This window comes from Acomys russatus, chromosome 3 (assembly GCF_903995435.1).
Source record: "Acomys russatus chromosome 3, mAcoRus1.1, whole genome shotgun sequence".
In the NCBI taxonomy this organism is placed as follows: domain Eukaryota; kingdom Metazoa; phylum Chordata; class Mammalia; order Rodentia; family Muridae; genus Acomys; species Acomys russatus.
The window spans coordinates 86220740-86235083 of record NC_067139.1 but is presented as its reverse complement, the minus strand read 5'-3'; the positions used below and the strand labels follow the sequence as shown (position 1 = coordinate 86235083).

The window sequence follows — 14344 nt, the reverse complement described above, 5'->3', positions numbered from 1 at the left end:
TGTAACCAGTATAACGGTTTATTTTGCCATAGCAAACCTGTGGGCGAAAAAGTGGTGGGGAGGATCAACAGCCAGAGAGGGGAAGAGGGGGAGTAATATGAAATGGTCTGACTTGAAATAACAGCCTCAACAACCTGTAAGGATTTTATAGCCTCAGGGGTCAGTTGTCGAGGGGAAGAGGGGTCAGGATCGCCCTGAAGAATAGAAAAAAGGGGCTTAAGGTCTCCAGTGGTGAGTTTTAAATAGGGGCGCAACCAGTTAATGTACCCCAGGAGCTTCTGGAATTCGTTTAGGGTGTGTAAAGAATCTCTTCTAAGTTCCATTTTTTGAGTGAGGATCTTATGAGAATGTAACTCGTATCCCAAAAACAAATGAGGCGGCTGAAGTTGAACCTTTTCTGGCGCAATATGGAGCCCAAACTCTTGGAGTCGGGCTACTAGGGAGGACACAACTCGCAGGAGCTCCTCGCCATCCGCTCCCACCAAAAGGATATCATCCATGTAGTGGATAAGGTAGAGATCAGGACGTTCAAGGCGAAAGGGATCTATGGCTTGGGCGACATACTTTTGGCAAAGAGTAGGGCTATTGGCCATACCTTGGGGAAGTAACTTCCACTGGAAGGGAGGGGAGGGTCCTACACAATTAACAATGGGTAGGCTAAAGGCAAAGCGCTTGCAATCCTCCGGATGTAAAGGGATGCAAAAGAAGCAGTCCTTAAGATCAATAACAATTTTTGAAAATCCCTTGGGAATGGCAACAGGGGAGGGGAATCCTGGCTGAAGGGCTCCCATGGGAACCATAGTTTAATTTATTTCTCTAAGGTCTTGTAGTAGATGCCATTTACCCCCCCCCCCCTTTAAGATGACAAAAATGGGGGTGTTCCAAGGAGACGTAGAGGGTTCAATTTGGCCTGCGGACAGCTGTTCCTGCACCAACTGCATGGCCGCGGTTAGTTTTTTGGTGGGGAGGGGCCATTGGTCGATCCAGACAGGGGAGTCATTATGCCAAGTAATCTTATCAGTGTGGAGTGCAGGGGGAGCAATGGCCCTTACAAAAAAGAAGTATGATAACCCAATCCCTTTCGATCTAGTTTGGGGGTGGTCTGGACTGGGGTTGGGCATCCTTGACTATTTTTGCCCAAGCCCTGACCGGGGAGAAATCCCTGATCTAGCATTTGTTGTGTCACAGTAGGAGAGGGACTGAAAAGGTAAACCCCCATCTGGGTTAATATATCTTGTCCCCAAAGGTTAACAGGCAGGCCACGGACGATGAATGGCTGGATACAGCCCGTATTGCCATCAGGATCTTCCCATGTCAGAATCTGGGAACTTTGAAGGGTGTTGGTGGACACGCCTATGGCCTGGAGGTGGGTTAGGGAGGGCTGGCATGCCAGGCCTGAGATAAAACAGTGGAATCTGCTCCTGAATCGAGAATGCCTTGAAAGTATTTGCCATTAAGTTTAAGTTTAAGGTGTGGGCATTCTCTGGTAATCTTCTGGACACAATAAATGTCAGAGGATCCAGGAGCAGAGGGCCCCTTGGGCGGCCCCAATGAGGGCATAGAGGTATCGAGAGGAAGAGGTAGAGCCTGAGCAATATGTTGGCCCTGACAGATGGTGAGGGGCCCTCTCGTGGAGGATGCCAAGATTTTAATCTCCCTAGTGTAATCATTGTCTACAAGGGAAGGGAAAATGGTAGTGCCCTGAAGAGCCGCAGAGGCATGCCCTAGGATTAAGTAATAGGTCTTAGGTGGCGGGGGCCCAAAGACTCCTGTGGAGATGACTTGAACGCCCGAGTCAGGATTTAATATTGTGTAGGCGGAGGCACAGAGGTTCAATCCTGCGCTTCCGGGGGAGGCACGGCAAAGGTTTGTGGCATTTGGGGCAGGGGCTGAGGGGGAGGCAACAGTGGGCTGGATTGGGGCTGGCTGACCCCCGAGGCTGGCAAAAATTGGACAGGCTGGGGGGCCCGGGGCTGGCCCCGCATCCCGTTTCCCAGACGAGGGGGAAGGGGATTACCTAAGACATCGGTTTTGGAGTGGCAGGTGTTAGCCCAATGTCGGCCATGCCGGCAGCGGGGGCAGACAGTTGTGGGGGGTGGGCGGCCCATGTCAGTAGCAGCAGGAGGAGTAGATAAAGGTTTAGATTGGGGGCAGTTTTTGGCAAAGTGACCTAGCTGCCCGCAGTGGAAGCAGGACTGATTGTTAGATGGGGCCCCCATTACGGCTCCCACAGCAAGGTTAATAGCCTGGGTAACTTTATGAGTAAAGGGATCTACCTCTCGGCAGAGCTGAACCATCTCATCAAGATCTTTACCCTTGTATTTTCCTCTGAGGACCGCCTTGCAGGCAGAATTAGAATTTTCATAGGCAAGTTGGTTTAGTAATTTATTTTCATTTTGGCCAGGGCCAAGAGAACTTTCAGCGGCTTCAAGAAGGTGAGCTACAAAGTCGCTGTAACTCTCCTGAGCTCCCTGAACAATCTTAGTCAGGGGAGAGAGAACAGACCCCTGGGTAGGGATTGCCCTCCAAGCGGCCATGGCGGCAGAGGCGGACTGAGCCAAAAGTTCTAGGGAAAAGCCTCTCTGTTTATCATCAAGAGCATATCTGCCTTGTCCAAGAAGCTTATCCAATGTCCACCGTCTGGTGGAAGCATGGCTACTTTGGCTGTTAGACCATGCAGTGGAGCCGCAGCGGTCTGACGAGTCTGCGCGCCAAGAGAAAAATTGGCCCCGCGTCAATACGGACAGGCGACAGTAGTCCACTCATTGGGTGTGAGATACCCATTGCTGCTGAGGCTCTAAAGCAAGGGGAGGGTAAAGGGGGCATTTGGGCCATAATTTTTGACCGCAGTATTTAACTTTTCCAATTTTATGAAAGGGAGTTTACGATAAACAGTAGGAGTGGGGGCCCGATCATCGGCGTCACTTTCAGTTTCACTATTTGGATTATGGTTGGAGGCGGACTGTTCTGCCTCGGAGTCAGAATGGAGATCTATGAGGGGAGGAGGGTCCCTGTGAGCGGACTGTTGTGAGGCAGAGGTGGAAAAGGAGGGGAGTCAAGAAGGTGTGGAAGGGGGGACAGGCTGATGACCAGCGGACCGGGAAGTGGAAGGTCAAGATGGAGGAGCGGGAGCTGAGGCAGTCTCTCGGCCAGACTCAGTGGCTTTCTGGGAGCATGTGACAGGGAAGGCGAGGCGGATGGGAGACGAGTCTGAAAGGGGAGACGAGCAGAGGACGGAGAGACGAGAGAGGCGATTTTGAAGTTGGAGGACCTCTGTAAGGTCTTGAATCTGTCGAGTCAGGCGAGATTTCATAGCGGTGAGTGCAGTGGAAGGCAATGAGGGCGTGGCAGGCAAAGAGGCAGTGAGGGGAGGAGAAGGGTAGGGAGGGCCAAGGGAGGCCACTCTTCAGAGTGATAGTGGGCGGCTTCCTCCTCCGCATCTAGGGGGTTGTCACCATTCTGGGCAAGGAGGACGACGGGCGGAGCAGAGGAAGAGGTAGGGGGGTTAGAGGGAGGGTTCTTGGCCACAGGAAAGACAGGGGCACAGAAAGGAGAACAGCCATGTTCTACAGAAAAACGAGGGTCATTATAGGCGGGTGGGAGGGAAGGATAGTGAGGGGCCGTAGAAGAAGGAGGCGGCGGCTGGGGAGGGTTCAGAGATGGCTTGACAGGGGGGTCCTGAGGGGAAGAGTCTGGAGGGATATCTATGAGAGTGAAAGGAGAAGCAGGGCCAGAGGCGCGAGAGGAGGAACGAGAAGGCGGTAAGGAAGACTTGAGACAGTATTCAGCAACAGAAAGGAGTTGTTTGTGTCCAGTCTCCGAATTGGAGGTCTCAATTATGTCTCGAATAAGCCCCCAGTATGAAAAAATATTGTGTCCGAGGACCTCATTTCCATCCCTATTTATTAAAACATTTAATTCACGACCGACCCGCTGCCATTTGTGTGACTCGATGGTCGGCCCGTCAATAATGAACCAGGGACATTTCTCATCGACAAAAATGAAAAATTCAACCAAATGTTTCTTTTTAACACTTATGCCTCTCTCTCTGAGGGCGTCTTTGAGGCCCTTGATGAATTGAGCCTCTTTAGACAATGTCTTACCCATTCTGAGAAGTAGGACAGATGACTCACCTAATAGTTGAAGTGGCAGGGCGAGCGGCGACAACCATGAAGTCTGAGGGTCGATCGCGATCTTAATCTGTCCGGAGGGCGACTCGTACTCCAACAACCACATTGGGCACCACCTGACCCGACCCGCGGGTCCAGTTATTCGGGGGGTCGAAGGGGGTCACGACCTGTGAATGAAGAACGGGTGAGAGAGAAGACAGAACTCAAGGAAGCATAACTTGTCAAGAGTCGTTTACTGAAAGCGGGTGTTTGAATTTAAAGCATGGTTTGGGGAAGGCAGGGGTAGGAAGGAGTGCAGTGGGAAAGTACAGAATCTTCTGGGGTAAGAACCCCGGAGTAATGTGTGGGGAGGGGGAGGAAATAGGTGGCTTTTCTCAGAAGTCACGGTACACTGAATGTTCCTCTTCTCAGGGCCAAGCAGGATTTCTGTGGTTGCCAGTCAGGGTGTTTGATAAGTTCTTTCAACAGTAGGCTTGAGGCCAGCTGGAGTCCGGCTCAGCCAGGGGTCTCTTAGCTCCCAACACTTCGGACTTGTTTTGCTTCTCTCTGTGCAAAAATGGACACATAAAATATTAAAACAATTCTCATGCAATGGGAATCTCTGTCTCTGTGCTGTGCATGGACTCAGGAGCATGCCTCTTGCATCCAGGTGCTGGCTCATTGTCACCTCATGGGAAAGCTTGGTCCTGAAGTTTAATCAGGGAGAAACTCCAGTGAATAGTGTAGGTGCCCTTGATGGAGTCAAAGAAAATAAACAGAGGCACCTCTCCTTTGAGAAGACATCAGCCTCTCTATCCAGCTGACTTTCTCCCCAATCTCCTTTCGGTTCTCCATGGGCTAAAAATATAATGAACTCCAACTCTTCAATCATACTAAGGGATCAGATAAACTTTGTGAACCAGTATTTCTGCATCCCACATCACATAACAGGGATGTTTGGCAGGTGGCCATGATCCCAGCTCTTTCCTGAGAGGCTTAGGGAGGCTCACGCATTCAGGGTCATTCTGGGCTACATAGTGGGTTGTGGGCTAGCCATGGATCAATAAGATGCTTCCTTGGGTGGGGTTTGGGGGCCCATGACTTTAATCCCTGCAATTGGGAGGCAGGGGCAGGTAGATCTTCATGAGTTTGAGGCTAACCTGGTTTACAAACTGAGCCCAGGACAGCCAGGGTTAAATGTCTGGAAAACCAAACCAAAACAAAAAAAGATGCTGCCTAAACTAAGTAAAGACAAAAAACCCAAGAAGTTTAGTGTTGTCTCTTGTGCCTTTGCAACTTGCAGATGTGTTCCCATTCAAGGCATTTAATGATGTTTTGCCATATACATTCCCTTGGATGGACAATGGACACAATACCAGTACATTCCAGGAGGCTTCCTATGAGGACCAGATGACCTCACATCCAAGTGGAGTGGAGAAGCACAGCAGAGACACACTCTGAGACTGTAAGCATTCTGAGATGAGTTGAAGGCAAAGAGCACAGCCATCCTCAAGAAAACACAAGAGTGGATCCCCCAACTCACCTGCATTTTTGGATCCTGAGCTTTCTTTGCTCCACCAATTTGGGAACAAGGATCTGCTGTGTCTTGATGGGCGCACCAGAGTCTGGAGTGTGGATGGAGAGCTGTGCTCACTTCTGCAAGTCTGAGAACTCTGTGGAGAAGTGGCCCTTTATAAATCTCTGGGATGTGAGTGGAGTAGGCCCAGGCTAAATGTCTTCACTTTGTTAAAGTTTGATTGAAAAACTTAGACAGAAAGAGGAATTTTTTGAAGCTGTTACATTGCCACTACAAAACATCTCAAAAACTGTAGCTAGGCCATAATAATTGGGAAAGTGGAGCCTGGGAAGTTCTTCTCCAAGAGGCACAAAGAGAAAAGGGAAGCAGAGGAGGAGACAGGAGAACAGGAGAGCACAGCCTGTGGGAGAGGCAGGAGTGGTGGCACAGTGGGGACAGCTATGGTGAAGGCCACAATGGATATGTGATCTCTGGCCCAGGCCTCAAACCCTACTGTCTCTCCTGTTGTCTGAGCACTGCTACAGCCCGAACCCCTGCGTCCTGCACATTTCTCTGTCCCTCAGAAGCACCCAGCTGCAAGGGCTCAATGGTTTGTTGGTTTGGTTTTTTGAGACAGCATTTCTCTGCAACCCACCTGTCTCTGCCTCCTGAGTCCTGGGATTAAAGGCATGCTCCACGGCAGTATGGTTTTTTTTTTTTTACAAGATAGGGTTTCACTCTGTAACAGTTGTAACTATGTTGGACTCACTTTGTAGGCCAGTGTGGCTTCCAAATCACAGCAATCTGCCTCTATGGTGCTGAGATTAAAGGTATGCCCTACCTGCCTAGCTATTTTTTGTTTGTTTGTTTGCTTGATTGCTTGTTTCTTTTCTTGATTTTTCAGGACAGGATTTCTCTATGTGGTCCTGGCTGTCCTGAGACTCTCTTTGCAGACCAGACTAGCCTTGAACTCACAGTAATCATCCTGCCTCTGCCTTCCAGTGCTGTGATTAATGGCAGCACCACCACAACCCACACCACAGGAGACTGAGGGCAATAGGGACCACTACTGAGAATGAGGAGACAGGTCACTAATCTAAAGGGTATGGAAACCTTGTCGCTGGGTTTTCTTGGTTTTGGTCTGTTTTGACAGTGTGTCATGTATCTGCAGCTATCCTGAAACCCGCTTTGAAAACAAGGATGAGCATGAACTTCTGTCTTCCTCCCTAGATCTTCTGTAATCCCAGCACTAGGGAGGCAGAGGCAGGAGGATCACTGTGAGTTCAAGGCCAGCCTGGTCTACAAAGTGAGTGTAGGATAGGCAAGGCTAGGCAGAGAAACCCTGTCTTGGAAAACAAAAAACCAACCAACCATCCAAACAGACCAAAAAGAACAAAAAACAAAAACAAAAACAAAAACAAAAAAAACCCAGAAGCATAGGATGGCCTTCACCTCCTGATGTACCCTCAGGAGTCTTGGAAGTCTGCCTGTCTACAGGCCCAGCAGCTCTACAAAGCTCCATGTGAAGGAGTTAGAATATGGTACCCCACCCAACAAAAAGAATATGGCCCCATATCAGTACAGCCGTCCTACCTTAAACAATGTCCCATGAGAGCTCAGTCTTTTCTGATATTGAACTCCAGGGCTCCATAGCAAGCCTTCATTACTCTTTTTGATAACTCCATAGAACTATGCCTGCTGTATTATTCAGAGTCCTCTAGAGTAGCAGAGTTTATAGGATTTCACAGGGAAGTTTATAGAGGATCTATTAAAAGTACTTACCAGTTGTGGTCCAACTAATCCAGAAATGGCTGCCCAGAAAATGAAAGTTCTTTACTGCCAAAGGCTGGATCTTTCAGCTGTCCTCAGTAGACACTGGACTCCTGAAAAGGTTGGCTCCAATGCCAGTGAAGGAATGGACTGGCTATGGAGACAACAGGAAATGAGCAAGTGCTGCCTTCTTCCCCATCCTTATATTGGCTTCCAGCAGATTGGATTAAAGGTGTGTCTCCCTACCTCAGAGATCTGGATTAGGCCAGGTGGGTGGCACACCCTTTAATCCCACACTCAGGAGATAGAGACAGAGGAATCTCTGTAAATTGGAGGCCAACGTGGTCTACAGAGTGAGCTCTAGGACAGCTAGGGCTACACAGAGAAACAGTGTCTCAAACAAAACAACAAACCAACAAACAGATCTGGATTAGAAGTGGATCTTCCCAGTTGAAATGAAGCAGAGATCCCTCCCAGGTGTGCCTTTCAGTTTTGGGCTTTTGTTCATTTTATTCATTTACTTATTTATTTTGTGAGGTTTATGTTTTTGGTTTTTATTTTGTTTTTTAAAGACAGGTTTCTCTGTGTAGCCCTGGCTGTTCTCGACTCACTCTGTAGACCAGGCTGGCCTCCAAATCACAGGGATCCACCTGCCTCTGCCTTCCAAGTGCTGGGCTTAAAGGTGTGCACCACCACACCCATGTACATACACGCTTTCAATCCATTTGTTTGTAAATAAGAATCATGTCTAAAACTATAGCTACTCAATACCAGCTGGATTCATATCAGTACCAACATTACAGTTAGGAAGCAACAAAAAGAAATGATTGCGGTGAATTCAAGGCCTGCCTGGTCTACAAAGGGAGTGTAGGACAGCCAAGGCTACACAGAGAAACTCTGTGTTGAAAAAAAAAAGGGGGGGGGAGGCTGGAGTGATGGCTCAGTGGTTAAAACCTCTGCTCTTCCAGAGGTCCTGAGTAAAAATTCCCACAATCACATGGTGGCTCACAACAATCTATAATTTGATCTGATGCTCTCCTTTGCAGATAAATCCCTCGTATACAATTAAAAAGAATTTAAAAAAAGAAAAGAAAGAAATGGCCCATATAGACTGACATATTTGAATTTTGGGCTTTCTTTCACCCCAGCATTTGGCTCCCAAGTCTTTATTGGTAAAAATAAGCAATTGATATTTTATTTTTTAAAAACATACACACTCATTTGTGGATTTTTAAAATATAAATTTAAAATTACAGAGAGGCTAGAGAGATTGCTCAGTGGTTAAGAGCGCCACTACACAGAGAAACCTTGTCTCGAATAAGCAAAAAATAAAAAACAAAAATTACACTTATTTATCTGGTGTGCATGTATACATATGTGTGAGTGCATGTATCTGCTGTGTGGACCCAGGGGATGGAAGGAAGGCTACCAGGCTTGGTGAGATGCCTTGGTGGATTGTTTTTGTATTTGTTTGTTTGAGGTTTTGTTTTCCTTTGAGACAGTTTTTCTGTGTAGCCTCGGACGTCCTGAACTCAATTTGTAGACCAGGCTGGCCTTGAACTCACATCAGTAGACCTGCCTCTGGCTCCCGAGTTCTGGCATTAAAGGCATGGGCCATCAAGCCCGGCCCAGCTGTGGATTGGGTTTTTTTCCTATTTACTTTTTATTCATAATCTCATAAAGTTAACTCCGCAATCCAGCTAAATTTGGAGGGGAATGAGGATAATATGGAATCCAAAGAACTTCAGTGAGAGCAGAGATTACACGGTACTGGGAGCAGATGGGGGGGGGGGTGCTCTCCTGAGCTACAGAAGGAATGGTTTGGAGGGTAAGATGCCCGCAAGTCAAAAGAATTACAGTTGTCCACAGTCGGAAATGGTGATCATCTTGCCTGTCTTGCCATTCCTGGACCCAAAGTGCTCCATGGCTTCCACGATGTTCATGCCTTCCTTTACCTTCCCAAAGACCACGTGCTTGCCATCCAGCCACTCAGTCTTGGCAGTGCAGATAAAAACTGGAAACCGTTTGTGTTTGGTCCAGCATTTGCCATAGACAAGATGCCAGGATCTGTATGCTTCAGGATGAAGTTCATCCTCAAATTTCTCCCCATAGATGGACCTGCCACCAGTGCCATTATGGCGTGTGAAGTCACCACCCTGGCACATGAATCCTGGAATAATTCTGTGAAAGCAGGAACCCTTATATCCGAATCCTTTTTCTCTAGTGCTCAGGGCATGGAAGTTTTCTGCTGTCTTTGGAACTCTGTCTGCAAAGAGCTCGAAGGAGACGCGGCCCAAGGGCTCGCCATCGACCGCAATGTCGAAGAACACGACGGGATTGACCATGGCTGCAGCAAGCAGCGAGAAGGGATGGCAGCGTCTGCAAAGCCCCAGCTGTGGATTGTTAAAGAGGCCTTTTAAGGAGTAAAAGCACTACCCATGCAAGTCACATGACTCAAGTTCAATCCTTGGAAGCCACATCTAAAGTCCATGGAGTGGCACACATCTGCCATCCCAGCATCCCTGTGGCAAGATGGGAGGCAGAGCCAGGACCACCAGCCTGAAGTCTAGCTAGTCAGTGCAGCAGAGAAACATGAAGAGACATATTCCCTTAGTCCGGTCAGGGACAGAACCAATATTTTTTCTGTATAATAATCAGCAAACTTACTTGGTGTTTATTGTCTCCCCCTCCCTCATTTTAGTTCTCTCTCTTTTCAGGACATGGTGCAGCATGTATTTTAAACTCAGTGTTATTTGGTGTATCTTAGGCCTCTTTCTCCCTTCTCCATCCCAACACCAGAAGGTTAGTGGGAGAAGGGGGTGTGCTTCTCTTTGGCTACTTCCTGCTACTTAGGGTTGTCAGGTTCCTTGGGGCAAGTCCAGTCTCCCTGGTCAGTATATTCAGCTAGCAACAGCAAGTGCAGCAGCAGTCTGCCGCCCCACCATCTCTCTCTCTCTCTCTCTCTCTCTCTCTCTCTCTCTCTCTCTCTCTCTCTCTCTCTCTCTCTCTCTCTCTCCCTCTCCTTTCATATTTATACCAGCTGTCAAAGAGCCCGCTCCCCCATGCAGTTATCAGCTGTGGACAAACTGGAGCAGCCCCCATAGCTCACACCTTGGTTTATTAAAAGAGAAACATGTTTACATATCATAAACCCAAACACCCAGAACAACATGGTTTTTCTGTGTAGCCCTGGTTGTCCCAGAACAATATATAGACCAATCTGCCCTAGATTTCAGAGATCTGCCTCCCTCTGCCTCTCAAATACTGGGATGAAAGGTGTGTACACCTCCACCAGGCCTCTTTATACAGTATTTTAATATCACTGGGTTATTTTTTTCTGATTTTTTGTTTGTTTTTAAATTCAAATACTTGATTTGTAAAGGTTTTTTTTGTTTGTTTGTTTTTAGTTTTGCTTTGTTTTTTGAGACAGGGTTTCTCTGTGTAGCCTTGACTGTCCTAAAACTCTCTTTGTAGGCCAGGCTGGCTTCAAAATAACAGATCTGTCTGCCTCTGCCTCCCTCCTGAATGCTGAGATTAACGGTGTGTACCACCAAATCCTGATCCTGCAAGTTTATGTATTCCTTAATGGCTTTTTGGTTTGGTTTGGTTTTTGGTTTTTCAACAAAGGGTTTCTCTGGGTAGCGTTGGCTCTCCTGGACTAGCTTTGTAGATCAGACTGGACTCAAACTCACAGAGATCCATTTGCCTCTTCCTCCGGGGTGCTGGGATTAAAGGCATGTGCCATGATGCCTGGCTTTAAAACTTCTTTTAAATAGCACACATCCTCCACACCCACCCAGGCGTGGCAGAACATGCCAACAATCGTGAGAGAAGATTGCAGGTTTGAGAGCTGTGTCTAAAAATCAGAAGAAAATGCCTCTGTACATGTGTTTCCTGATTGATGAAAGATTTGTCTCTTACAGGTCACATCGTGTTTGAGAAAACAGAAGCAGCAGACCAGAAAACCTTATTTTGTAATTTATGCTTGCTTATGAGCAATCACAGCACACCACATGTCTACCATTAACGATTCAAGCTTTGTTGTTTTTGTAAGACAGGTTATCCCAGCTAAGTCTAACTCCTGGACTTTGCTGTGTACACCAGGCTGGCCTTGAACTCACAGTGATCCACTTGCCTCTGCCTACCAGTGCTGAGATTAGAGGCGTGCACCACCATGTCCAGCCCAACTTTTATTATGTCTGTTTTTCCATGTTATGTGTGGAAGAGGACACAATTGCCACAGTTGGCACTTGTAGGAAGTGGTTCGTTCTTTCCATCAATGTGGGTTCCTGGGTTGAATTCAGGTCATCAAACTTGGCGCCAAGCACTTTTGCCCACTGAGCCATATTGCCTGCCAATTTTTAGAAATTGGTGGGACATGCCTTTAATCCCAGCACTAGAGGGGCAGAGGCAGGTGGATCTCTGAGTTCAAGGCCAGCCTAGTTTACAAAGTGAATCCAGGCCAGCCTGGTCTACAAAGTGAGTCCAGGACAGCCTGGTCTACAAAGTAACTCTAGGATAGCCAAGGCTATTTACACAGAGAAACCCTTTCTTGAAAAACCAAAAGAAGAGGCTGGAGAGATAACTCAGTGGTTAAGAGCATGGCCTGCGCTTCCAGAGTCCTGAGTTCAATTCCCAGCAACCACAGGGTGGCTCAAAACTGACTGTAATGTGTGATCTAATGAGCTCTTCTGCAGATAAAGTACTCATATATAATAAATGAATATTTTTTTAAAAAAAGGAAAAACCAAAAGAAGGGCTGGAGAAATGGCTCAGTGGTTAAGAGCACTGTCTGCTCTTCCAGAGGTCCTGGATTCAATTCTCAGCAAACACATGGTGGCTCACAACCATCTATAATGAGATCTGGTGCCTTATTTTTATGTGCAAGTGTACATGTAAGCAGAGCACTGTATATGTAATAAATAAGTAAATCTTAAAAAAAAAAAAGAAGAAAGAGAAATTTAATTTATACATTTCATTCGGTAAGTAAATAAAAAGTAATATATTATTAAAATATTTTTTTATGGTTGGATTAGTGATCTATTTATATACTATTTTCCTATACTGCCTTTTAAATGATCATCTATTTAACTAGAAAAGGGGGCTGGAGAGATGGCTCGGCAGTTAAGAGCACTGGCTGCTCTTCCAGAGGTCCTGAGTTCAATTCCCAGCAACCACATGGTGACTCATGACCATCTATAATGAGATCTGGTGCCCTGTTCTGGTATACAGGCATACATGTAGGCAGAATGCTGTATATATTATAAATAAATACATCTTAAAAAATATATATGCTAGAAAAAGGTCACTAATGTACCTTATGGTTACTAGAGTTGGATTACTTTAATCTTGAAATAATCATGTATTAGCCTAAGGTTTGATGAACGGCTTTAGTTGCATGAATACATAATTGACAACCACAAACATTTTCTTAACCTTTGGGATGTAACACACAAGTTTAAGCTTATGTTTCTGCTTAATAAAAGGTTTCCTATAAAAAGATATCATAAAAATTTTTCTTCATCAAAATGGATATCCCACAAAAATGGATTAGAAGCCTATCAATGAATCTCAAAGAAAGAAGAAATCTTTTAAAATCTAGTGTTAGTAAAATGTGGGAAAATTATGTCTCTGTGAGAACATGAGGCCTATCATAGTCAACTGACGTGAAGCAGCCCCATATTTCAACACCTGGGATCAAAATTAAAACACATTCTTATAATGTTTCTATGTATTTTAAAGTAACCAAAAATCCAGCCAGGCGTGGTGATGCACGCCTTTAATCCCAGCACTCAGGAGGCAGAGGCAGGCAGATCTCTGTTGAGTTCAAGGCCAGCCTGCTCTACAAAGTGAGTCTAGGACAGCCAGGGCTACACAGAGAAACTCTGTCTTGAAAAACCAAAACCAAACCAAACAAAAAACAACCCCAAAATACCACTACAGACATAAGTACTCTACAAACTCTTGGACACGTTGAAAAGGAAGAAACACTTCTCCATTTTTTCTTTGAAGCCAGCATATTTGGATATTAGAAAAAACTATGGAACAATATTCCTGATGAATACTGATACAAAAACGAATAGCCAAGTACTACAAAGCAAAATTTAAACTTTTTTTTTTAACTCAAGGCTCTTTATTGGTATTTAGGAAGAGGGCCCCCCACCCTCAAGGTGAAGTCTGAGCAGGCAGAAGCAGCACTCTCAGGCTCAGTACCAATAAATTTTCCTATGTCTTTGAGTCTCCTGGGTCCCCTTTGCCTCCATCACATCTTCTTCTAATGTACTTAGCCGCGGAACATAAGTTCTCTCTAGACCATCTTCCCCTGGTGTGTGATTGGTGCCATCTCAACTGCATCCTTAAAGGACTGTGCACTATACGGGGTTGTGACACTGGGCCTGGAAAGATGGTTCAGAGGTTAAAAGCACTTGTTCTTGTAGAAGACCTGGGCTTTGTTCCCAGCACCCACACAGTGGCTCACAAACCCTAGTCCCAGAAGACCCAATGCCCTTTTCTGGCCTCCGTGGGCACCAGACAAGCATGTACGTACAGGAAAAACAGCCATGCACATAAAATAAAGCAAGTCTAAAATAATCTTTTTTAATGTGGCAGTTATTTTTGGAATGGAAGGAGGGTTCAGAGTATGAAAATAAGCATGAGCTGAGCATTGTGGCACATGCATTTTGTCACAGCACTTGAGAAATGGAAGCAGAGGATCTCTATGAATTTAAGGCCAACTAACTGTTCCAAGACAGCCAAGGCAACTGAGAGCCACCCTATCTTTAAAAACAGAAAGTGTAGTATGCTACATTAACAGAAGGTAGATACATAGTAATCAGTATTGATACAGAAAAGGTATTTTGAGAAAATTCAATGTTTTTTGATGACTTAATAAGCCACTCAGGAGCCGGAGAGATGGCTTAGTGGTTAAGGGTGCCACCTGCTCTTCCAG

General features: G+C 46.2%; 1 pseudogene; it reads right to left on the bottom strand.

The window, feature by feature from the left end:
- Positions 1-9238: 9238 nt before the first annotated feature.
- LOC127187249 (peptidyl-prolyl cis-trans isomerase A-like) lies at positions 9239-9777 on the bottom strand (annotated as a pseudogene).
- Positions 9778-14344: the final 4567 nt, after the last annotated feature.